This window comes from Lytechinus variegatus, chromosome 19, assembly GCF_018143015.1.
Source record: "Lytechinus variegatus isolate NC3 chromosome 19, Lvar_3.0, whole genome shotgun sequence".
In the NCBI taxonomy this organism is placed as follows: Eukaryota; Metazoa; Echinodermata; class Echinoidea; order Temnopleuroida; family Toxopneustidae; genus Lytechinus; species Lytechinus variegatus.
Window position 1 is genome coordinate 7,179,657 of NC_054758.1, and position 12,130 is coordinate 7,191,786.

The following is a 12,130-nucleotide window of genomic DNA, read 5'->3' on the forward strand; positions in this document are numbered from 1 at the left end:
CTCGTTCGATTTCTTTTTAAAGGCCTTCACGGTACACCTCCAACGAATTCGTAGCATTGTTAGGCCGATAAAGACATAATGATATGATGAAATGCCTAACCGTTACATGCACTTCTAATTTAATCTATGTACATGCGGGGGCTTTTTGATTCATTGCATGGGGGTTTACGGCTGGCCATATTTTACCTAGAGCTGTCATTTTTACCTCTCCCATTATGACCTCTGCCATTTTACCTCTGCCATTTTTACCTCTGCCATTATTACCTCTGCCATTTTTACCTCTGCCATTATTACCTCTGCCAATTTTACCTCTGTCATTATTACCTCTGACATTTTTACCTCTGCCATTATGACCTCTGCCATTATTACCTCTGCCAATTTTACCTCTGCCATTATTACCTCTGCCAATTTTACCTCTGCCATTTTTACCTCTGCCATTATTACCTCTGCCATTTTTACACCGAGCCGAATAGACAAGTGCGCTTTTGCTAAAGTTCCATGAATATCTATTTAAACGAATAACAACATGACTTCATTTGTTTGGTTATATCACTTTAAAAAAACAAACACGTTTTGTTTGCCACAACTCTGTCCTCAGACCCTTGTCGGACTGATGATGACTTTTTATTATTACTCTTGTTTAACTTAGCCCCCCCCCCCGATGGAAATGTTCTGACCTACACTCTAATGTTGCTTGTTTGTCTCCTCTCTCCGATGTTCTATTTGTAAAGCGGTAGAAAGAATAACAATCATCCTGGCCAGTTTTTTCCCCGTTACGACCCCCCAAAAAAATCGGGGACACCCCGAATAGACCGGGGGCATCCGATAGACCGCGGGTCCGATAGACCGCGGGTCCGTAGACCGCGGGTCCGATAGACCGCGGGTCCGATAGACCGCGGGCCCGATAGACCGCGGGTCCGGTAGTCCGCAGTGTGTGTAAAATTATGATCAGGTATATCTGTTGTTGTTGTTGTTGTTGTTATTTTGAATAGGCAAACTAGTCAGTTTTGACTATTGTTGCCTTATAAATATGCTTTTCTTTTTTTTCAAATTATGATAATTTCTTTGTTCAAATTATGTCAGTTTGAAAAGTAAAAGAAAGAAAGGAAAGAAAAGTTCCCAGGAAATTGTGCAAGACCACCTCTCCTGCCCTGTATTAGTACGGAATCCTGACAAGCCCGCTCGAGGTGCATTTCGAGGGCGTCTCAGGAGTACAAAAAATTGTATTCCCTATGTCTCTCAAACGTAAGCAGGGGGCGAGAGGTCCAAAGGTCAAAAGATACGAGACCATGGGGTTCTATCAGGTGCGGATCCATTGGGGGGGAACTGCCTCACCCCTCCACCCCCAGGTTAAAAAAAGAGGGGGAAGAGGGGAAAAGGGAGAGAATACAAAGAGAGAGGAAGATGGGGAAAGAAGAGGATAGAAAAGAGAGTAAGACGGAGAAAGGAAGAGAAGTAAAAAAGAGAAGAAAAGGGGGAAAGTAAAGACAAAGAAAAAGGGAGAAGAAAAGGGGGAAAGAAGAGAAAAAAGAGCAGGGAAATGGAAGAGAAGAAAAAGAAAGGAAAAGGAGGAAAAAGAAGACGAAAAAAGGAAGGAGGAAGAGAAGAATATTTAAATAGAGAGGAAGATGGGAAGCAAGATAAGAAAAAGAGAGATAGAGGAAGAGGGGAAAAGAAGAGAAGAAAAAGAGAAAGGGTGGAAGGGGGAGGGAGAGAAAGAAAAAAATTAAAAGAGAAAAAAAGGGAAAGGAAAGAAAAAGAATAAGGGAGAAGTAAAGGGGAAGAGAAAAAAAAGAGGAAGAGGGAAAATAAAGAAAAGAAAAGAAAAGAAAGGAGAAAGGAAATGGGGGGAAAAGAAGAAGAAATAAAGAGGAAGGAAGAGAATAAATTCAAAAAGAGAGGAAGATGGGAAGAAAGATAAGAAAAGAGGGAGAAGGGGAAAAACGAGGAAAAAAGAGAGAGTAAGTGGGAATGGAAGAGAAGAAACACGAGAAAAGAGGAAAAAAGAGAGAAAGGAAAGACGGGAAAAGGAGAAGAAAAGGGGAAAGGGGGAAAGGAAGGCAAGAAAAAAGAAGAAAAGGGGAAATAGATAGAAGAAAGAGAGAGAGGAGGAAGGAAAAGAAGAGAACAAGAAAAGGTGAGAAGAAGAGGTGGAAAGAAAGAGAGAAAGAAAGAGAAAGGAAGGGGAATTAGGATAAGAGAAAGAAAAAGAAAGAATTTTGAATTTTGACCATAATGCGACAAATACATGTTTTAGAGGGGGGGGGGGGGGGCAAAGTTATATTTCACATGAGGGCGCCACGTTATGTTCAATCGAGGGCGCCAAATTGACCTTGAACTTAAAGGGCTTCATGCAAATACATTTTCGAGCGGGAGCGCAACATTGCTCGTATTGCCTGTTAATAGTGAAATATATATGTCCTGCTCAAAAGCTTAAATTAAATGCGGCTGAATTAAAAGATCCCATTTTTATAATAGACAAACACGATGTTTTCGAGTTCAAGCCTGTTTAGTGAGATAGATATCCTGTTCAGGGTCACAAAAAAAGGGTTATCAAATTCAGCTCGCGCTACGCGCTCGCAATATTTGATTAATGAGGTATGCATCCTCTTCATCAATCCCATATGTAAGTGTTAGTGTTTTTCAAGTCAACATATACATAGGCCGATCCAAGGGGCAAAGATTTTGCCCCCCCCCTCCATGGTGGTGATAAAATGGGATAAGAAACAGAAAAAAGGAAGAGAAAAAGAAAAGCAATCAAAATAGGAATTATACCTTAAAAGAGTCCTTCTTAAGTATGTATATAAAAAATTGAGCTCACGCTTCGCGCTGGCATCAATGAATTGTTTAGTTATATACGCATCCCGACCTCACAATTTTTTTATGCGAACGAGAAGCACAAGCTGAAAATATTTGATATTCTAACCTGACAACTGAAAATGTATTTTTCATTTCATCATTATAAAAGTTTTCAGCTAGCTCTTCGCGCTCACATTAATTTCTTAATACATATGCATCGTGTTTCTCATAACAACTACTAAAATAGGCGGATCCAGGGGGCCCGAGGACCCCCTCCCTAGAGCAAATAAATTGGGAAAAACGGGGAAAGAAAAAAGGTAGAAAAGGGGAAAAAAGAAGACATAAAAGATCGAGGAAGACGAGTGAATAAAACAAGGTCAGGAGAAGACTTGGAAAACAATTTTTGAAAATATTTAATGTCACTATATAATAAAGTTTCGCTCGCGCATCGCGCTCACATTGCCTGTTCGGTGAGATACATATCTTGCTCAATAGGCTGATATGTAGTTTAAAATATCAAGTTTTGATATCAATATACAAAACATCATTCAGCTCGAACATCGATCTTTCATTATTTTGATTCATTTACTAATTTATGTTTATTTAAGTGCTCTGGAAAATGTCGTTTTGTGGTGTGAATCAAATTTGCAACATTTTGTGCGCTCGCACTATTTGCCAAGAAGGCCTACCTATTGTTTTTTGTATTTCACATAAGATTATCTAAATATTCCTTTTCAGGTGTCTCTATTGTAAAAGAAAAATAAAGGCCATGAGCTAGCACTGTGCGCTCGCGTTTTGATTTGATTGGTGAGTTATGTATACCTAATTCTATAACAAACTACTTATATTCTTCCATTAAAAAATCCTGATCGCGATTTGCGCTCGCATTATTTGCTAGAAATATATCAACCAATGAGTCCTATTCATGATTACAAATATACTTAAAATATCCAGTTTTCAGGCCTTATGCACTGTCAACAAATTTCACACACTCATTAGGCTTAATTGATTAATAAATATGAAATAAAATTTGTATTAATTCATAAAAACTAAATTATTCCTTTTTCAGAAATAAATATCGACAAGTTTTAGGAAAAGAAAAGATAGTCATCATTCTTATTTGATGACAAAATGTCCTTAGGCCTGAAATGTCTCTATCCTAGGTTAAAATAATAATAAAATATCAGCTCGCGCTTCGCGCTCGCATCATTTATATAGTGTTATCAAATTTCCCTATATACACTGTGCTGTAAACAGTGCTTAATGACCCTTTTCATATCGGAATTTCATACATTATTTTCAGCTCGGGCTCTGCGCTCGCATTATAATAGTAATAATATAGGGTATTTATATTGGGCACATAAAGGCGCTCCTATATTACCCGGCTAAGCTAGGCGTTCATAGCGCACACAGCTTTTACCTCACCTGGGTTGAGTGCAGCACACTGTGGATTAGTTTCTTGCTGAAGGAAATTACGCCAGGGCTGGGATTCGAACCCACGACCCTCCGTTTCAAAGTCCGAAGACTAATCCACTGGGCCACAACGCTCCACGTTCAGATTATTGATTTTTATGATGAAAAATGAAATGTATTCAGAATGCCAGGATTCTGTTAAACTCTAAAACACGCGCACGCATGTTTTTTGAGATACAAAGCTTGATCATATTAAAAACGTGCTAAAATTATCCAGTTTCAGATCAGAATATCAAAAATTTCCTGCTCGCGCTTTGCGCTCGCATTATTATTGTAGGAAGATATAAAAAATTACCCATCCTTTTTCATGATTGACAAACATGAATCGAATGTCCCATTGGGGGATTTGAAATCTCAACTTTTTAGGTTGGAATATCAAAAATGTTCAGCTTGCGCTTCGCGCTCGCATTATTTCATCGTTGAGTATGTATCGTCTTAATGGCTAACTGCAAAACATCCTTAACAGGTCCCTTTTCGACCAGGCTAGAACGAATATTCAACATTTTTGCTCCCGCTTCGCGCTCGTGGTCATTATCTAGTTACATACGCGTCCTGTTCAGATTAAAAAACATTGCCCAGAATCTTAAATTTTCAGGACAAAATACACGAAATTTCATGTTTAGCTTGCATAGGGCTTATGTGATTATTACACATTTATTTTGCTTATAAAGTAAAACTAGGAAATGACTGTAAGGACATGGGCGTTTTGCCCCCCCCCCCCCCACCCTAACAAAAAAAGGGAGAATCAGGACTAAGAAAAAATAGAAAGGAAAGTGAATAGGATGAAATATAATTTTATTTTCCAAATATTATGTCAAAATCTTTCAAAACCTTGTATTTTTGTAATAAAAATGTCAACATAATTATTTGCTTGCTCGCTTCGCTCACTGCCAACTTCTTATTAATTTTATGCGATACACAATATCGAGCCCCCTCGAAATTGTTGGCTCATTACGGCACTGGGACCACCACTTCAAAGAAAAAAAAATCAACTTTGAGCGGCCAATCGGGGAAAATGTGGTTGAAAAAATAGCCCCCCCCCATTGGCGGAAGCTTGGTCCGCCCCTGACTTCGGCTTTCAGGATAATATACAGGAAAAATCTAAAAAAAAAAAATCAGATCGCGCTTCGCGTTCTCATTATTTATTACATCTATCGGACCCGTGGTCTATCGGACTGTAACCGTCACATTGATGGCATTTTCACAGCTCCGTATTAGGGGTAATTATCTGGGGTAATTGTCTGGAGGGTAAATTTCCGGAGGGGGGGTTAACAGTCCCCGGCGGTAAAAATATGGGGATAATATTTTCCTTGAAGTAGTTGTCAGTGGGTGATTGCCCTAATTGGGTTATTGTTGTAGAACCCAAGCGCGGATCCAGGATTTCATGGGGAGGGGGGGGGGGGGTAAATTTGACCTGATGTTTGGCGCACCATATATATGTGTACTTTTCGAAAAGTGGCGCCCACTCCCTCCCGGCCAGGCTAACTTAAGTGCCTTAAATGCATTTTGAATTATCTTATAATCACATTGAAAAAAAATTTAAAAAATAAAGACCACTTTTTAATGTGTTCTTGAAAAAAATATAATGTAATATCAATGGGCGCGCCATAATTCCCCTTCCTTTATCTTTCTTTCTCTCTTTTTTCCCCCTCTTCTTCTCACCCTTTCTTCTACTCTTCTTTTCCTTCCTCTTCTCTCTCTTTCTTCTCTCTATTTTCCCCTTTTATTCTCTTTTTTTTCTTGTCTTCCTTTCACCCTTTTCCTTTTTCCCTATCTTTTCTTTCCCCCTTTTCTTCTCTTTTTTCCCGTCTTTTCTTTCTCTATTTTCCTCTCTTTTCTCGTTCTTTTTCTCTTCCATTCCCCCTTTCTCTCTCTTTTTTCTCCTCTTTTCCCCCCTCTCTCTCTCTTTTCATTTCTTTCTTCCCATCTTCCTCTCTTTTTAAATATTATTCTCTTCCTTCATCTTTTTTTCTTCTTCTTTACCCCCTTTTCCTTTCTCCTTTCTTTTCTTTCTTTTCCCTCTTCCTCTTTTTTCTCTTTCCCCTTTACTTCTCGCTTTTTCTTTTTCTTTCCTTTCCCTTTTTTTATGTCATTATTTTTCTTCTCTCCCTCCCCCTTCCACCCCTCTCTTATTCTTCTCTTCTTTTCCCCTCTTCCTCTCTCTCTCTCTTTCTTATCTTTCTTCCCATCTTCCTCTCTATTTAAATATTCTTCTCTTCCTCCTTCCTTTTTTCGTCTTCTTTTTCCTTTCTCCTTTCTTTTCTTTTCTTCTCTTCATTTTCCCTTCTCTTTTTTCTCTTCTTTCCCCTTTTCTTCTCCTTTTTTCTTTGTCTTTCCTTTTCTCCCTTTTCTACTCTTTTTTTCTTCTCTTCCTTTATCCCTCTTACTCTCTTTTGTATTCTCTTCTTTTCCCATCTTCCTCTCTCTTTGTATTCTCTCCCTTTTCCCCTCTTCCCCCTCTTTTTTTAACCTGGGGGTGGGGGTGAGGCAGTCCTTCCCCCCCCATGGATCCGCACCTGATAGAACCCCATGGTCTCGTATCATTTGACCTTTGGACCTCTCGATGACATCTGATATATCTGATCATAATTTTACACACACTGCGGACTATCGGACCCGCGGTCTATCGGGCCCGCGGTCTATCGGACCCGCGGTCTATCGGACCCGCGGTCTATCGGACCCGCGGTCTAACGGACCCGCGGTCTATCGGACCCGCGGTCTATCGGGCTGTAACCAAAAAATCGCATTTGGGCGCTTGTCCAAACAAAAATGTTTTGGAAAAGAATTGTGTTATACAGGGACAGCCATGGGTTTTTTTTGGTGCAGGGGTTGAACTGTGGGACGGGGGTGAATCGGTTAAAAAAATCACAGTATTTTTAATTCATGTCATTTTACAGAATAAATTCAAAACATGTTAGGTTTTAGAAGCTTGTCATCTCATTCTCCTTTTCTTTCCCAGATGAAAACTTGTGCATTGAAAAGTTGACAAAAACATAATCACTTCAAATAAAACCAATAATGAACTAAACGTTCCCTCTCCCGAAATGGAGAAAAAAAAATAATATAGGAGAAATTACGTTAAGGCATCCCAGAAGAAAACATGTTTGTCTGGCGTGTCCCGACAGAACCCTCTCAATCCTACAATCTTTTACTCATTTGTGACCTACCACCCCCCCCAAAAAAAAAAATATGTTGATACGATCTAAATTTTATTGATGTTCCTACCTTTTCGCCAATTTCTTTCTTTTTTTAACCGACGAATAGCGTGGTAGAAAAGAATCATATGAAGAGCTCACTCGCAAAAGGGGTTAGGTCCATTTTCATCAAATTTGAATTTTGGGCCTCAATGTATAGATTTTTAGTAGTTCCATATTAAGAAAAGTTGAAATTCCTATTTAAAAGTGATCCAAAATGGCAAAGAAAAATCACTTTTTTTCAAAAGGAGCTAGGTCCATTGTTCATAAATTTTATTGTTCTCTGTCTCAAAACCTCTAAATTTTTAGTCGCTCTGATGAAAACAAAGAAAATTTGAAACTGACATGCAAACATGAATAAAAGTGGCAAGGAAAAATCACTTTTTTAATCAAATCGATTGGATTCATTTCAGTTTAGTTGCAAATGGGGTTAGGTCCACGATAATGATTTTTAAAAGAATATATAGAAAAAGTGAAGACTGGTAGATTTCTTTTATACCAAATTTTATGTTCACATGATAGGGTTGTACATCATGACAATTTAGTTTCTTATAAGAATATTGCAGTAAGTGAGAATAAAAACATGTTTTTCTCGGAATGGTCAAACGTGGACCCAACCCCTTTTGCAACTAAACTCGTTATATAGAAAAAAACACCCACGGATTTTTTTTTCCCATTACTGCAAACAAATATTGGGGGCGCTTACCTTGGTTAGCATCAAAACCAAAATATCTGATTTTTTAAATAAACAAAAAAAACAGGGACCGCTGAGCCCTCTTTCTTTATAATAGAGGTGTTGAGTTGAATGTGAGATCGAGGGAGTAGACCGGCCTACAAAAATCACAAATTTATACAGACTTCGCTTTTACTTGTACGTGTTTGCTGAATGGGGTGAGGACTGAAACTTCCTACCAACTCCGCCGTCTCTGTTTTAGACTTGAACGATAAACAAATAGCGACAAATATGCATTCTAAATATTTTGACTGTTGTTTTTGATTTATTTTATTATTTCAATTTTTCGAAATGAAGATGCCGCTCACAAGAGTTCATATGGTGCAAAGCATACGGGAATGGTATAGCCTAGTGGTAATTTATTCCACAACCAATTAGAGCTTGGAGTGGACGAGAATATTATTACGTGTCTGTAGTATGTTCATGATATTATTTATTTGATTATTATACAGTGTAGAAATAGAGAAATATACACTCTTTTCATTAATTCAGTGTTTTCTGACACTCTCGATCTCGAAAAAGACATCCCTTTTGCGCATGGTATCCAGTCGTCAATTAAAGTCCCCCATCCCCCCCCCCGAACAATGAGCTGACTTGTACACAACATTAACATATAACAAAACGAAATAAAGCGAAAATACCTTTGCACTTATGAGCAATTATATACAACATCACATGATTGCCAGATGCGAGAATGTAATGGGGAAAAATTGGGTCACTTCATCCCCCCCCCCCCTCTCTCTCTTTTAAGGAGGCCCGAAATACCATGGGTCTTTTTGTGGAAGAAATGCGTCCGGGATTGGGGATTATATCTTTGAATGCATTTTACTTTGACACCATGCAGACCGCGCGCTGAACGGGGTAATTACCTATTAGTGGGCGTCCAAGCTGGCTGCGTCCGGCATATGGGATTATCTTGAAAATGCGCCATGATCTGACCCCATGCCGCCTGCGTGCTGAATGGGGTTGTAGAGAGGCCCATGCTGGCTGCATCTGGCATGGGGGATTAAATTGAATTTCGCCTTGCTTTGACCCCATGCTGCCTGCGTGCTGAACGGGGCAATTACTTAGTAACAACCGTTCATGCTGGCTGCATCCGGCATGGGGGATTAATTCTGATTACCCCATGCCGCTAGCGTTCACCCCATGCCCCCTGCAGGCTTCACGCTATAATATTTTTGCTCTGTTCCCTTATCCCATTTTGCCTTAAAATCCAAGTTGGCTTTAAAAAATGGGTTCCAAAATGACTATTGTTACTTAAAAGTGGAGAAATTTATTCAACAATACCAACCTGTGAGAAATTTAAATGTATATACACTTAAATGTATGGGATAAATTATCATATTGATTCATGAGTTTGTAATAGCACCCATTTGATGAATTTTTTATATCTACCATGGATTTTAGACAAAATGGAAAACTAAATATCCTTGTTATTTGTTGAATGTATTATCTGACCCTTTATACCACCATGTAGACATCCAAATTATTCCTCACATATTAATATTGTATGAACTCTGATCATTATTAATGAGTTTTAGGAATCATTTTAGATGCCATTTTGAAAACTTTCTTGGATTTTTAGGCAAAATGGACAAGTGCATATCTTTGTAACTAGTCGAAAGTATCACTATAATCATGAAACCATTGAGTGGACACCAAAATCATATGTCCTTGGTGAATTTTAAATGAACTATGTCCATTTTTAAGTAACATCATTCACTTTAGACTCAGATTTCTTCACGCCATCTTGAATTTTCCGACATAGACCAATGACTGTCCTTGTTATGATATGATAATATTAATAATATAGGTATATTTACCTAGGGAAGCCACTTCAGTTCTAAAAACTGTTCTCCCAGCGGGCCTTGCCATTATTATTACCCCTGCCTTAGATGGGCTGCCTAGGCGCTGTAGCATTCAAGGAATTTCTTCGCGCATTCAGGGAATTTCTTCCTACCGGGTACCCATTTACCTCACCTGGGTTGAGTGCAGCACAATGTTGATAAATTTCTTGCAGAATGAAACTATGCCATGGCTGGGATTCGAACCCACGACCCTTTCAAAGTCAAAAGACCAATCCACTGGGCCATAACACTCGAACGGTTGTAACTAATTTTCTGACTTTAAAAAATCATGGTTTAGACATCAAACCATATTATTGATGGATATTACATGTCCACTTGTAATTAACAGTGGCTATTTTATACTCTATTGTTTAACATACTCGACTAACGACTCTCCTTGTAACTTATTCTAATGTATCATTAAACTCACTTTTCAATGGTAGTCACACACATTCATATTTCCGGATATTGAACAAACTATATCGGTTTTTCAAGCAGCAACAGCAATTTCAAACTCCATTTTTGGAAGCCATCTTGGATTTTTTAACATACCGGACCAACGACTGTCCCGGTATGTTGAGTCCAAGATGGCCTCCAAAAGTTAAATAAATAAAAAAAGGAAACGGTATTCTTGTCCCAATTTTGATCGTTGAAACCATGGTCTAGACACCGATTCCATCTATCTCAGGTATATGAAATGTGCTATGTCCATTTAAAGTATCAACAGCCATTTTAAACTCCATTTTTAGAAGCCATCTTGGATTTCTGGGTCCTTGTAACTTTTCCCGATATACTTCTTCACCCTTAAAAATCTTTGAATAGAAACCAAATTTAAGTTACAAAAAAAAAGAATCCAGGATTTTTTATTCTAGCCTAAGGCAGATATTTTGCCCCCCCCCCGGGGGGGGGGGGTAGAATCAAACAAATGAGATGCCCATACTATGAATCGGCATTGGAAATAATTGCTCTTGAAAATGTGTCAGCTTTCAAATTTATTGATAAAATTACAGTGCCTAGAATTTGATTTTTTTTAGGGAAGTGCTTATCATAAGTTATGGCGCCCTCTAGTGTTGTAGTAAGGTTTTCACTGCATAAAATCCTGAAATGGGGATGATTTTTACATCAATTGACCAAAAATAATGATATACATTACATGTAATATATTCCTCTGTTGTTGGATTGTATAAAAAGACATTTTCATTTCATTTTGTAATCCTTTTGTCCTACTTTTAGTGCCAAAAAAGGGAAAAAAAATATTTTGGGGGCAATATTTTACAATTTTGGGGCATTTTCCGTAAAGTCCGCCCCCATATGGTAAAATTAAAAAAAAACATTGACATCACAACATCATCAAATATTCATTCTCATACACCTCAGACAACTTGAAAATATAATTGGTGAAGAAAAGTGAGAAATAAGGTTGAAAACAATGGATTATCCTATTGGGCTTTGTACAGGCCAATATGGCGCCAAAAAGGACCCCCCACAAAGGGAATGAGGGGTCTGAAAATTTGAACCCCATCGTTTTTGGCCTAAGGGGACCCTATTGAAGCCAAAACAACCAAAAAATCAATTTTGGCACGCTAGTCCTACGGGAGCTGTGTCAGTGACATACCGTACCACACTATTGCTGCTGATTAATGATGCTTGTTCAAGTTGTGGTGGTGGTGGTGATGGTGTTGGCGGTGCCGGTGGTGATGATGATGATGATGATGATGGTGGTGATGATGATGGTGATGATGATGGTAGTGGTGGTGATGATGATGGTGGTGATGATGATGGTGGTGGCGATGATGATGATTGTGGTGGTGATGATGATTATTGTGTTCCTACAACACATTTCATTCTTCATCAAACCATCCTTTTATTCTGTCATTTTATCATGCTATTAATTCATGCCTCATTATCTCAACTACTGTTTCCATCTCCGTTCATAAGCTCACTATCATCATGTTTTCACCCCCAGACCAGTTGTGTAAATATTGACCATGCTGTATTACCCCCACCATGAACAACCCCTTGTTCAACTCCATCTATTTATACTTTCCTTCTCACTTTGCCTTCCTCAGAATATTATGTAACTA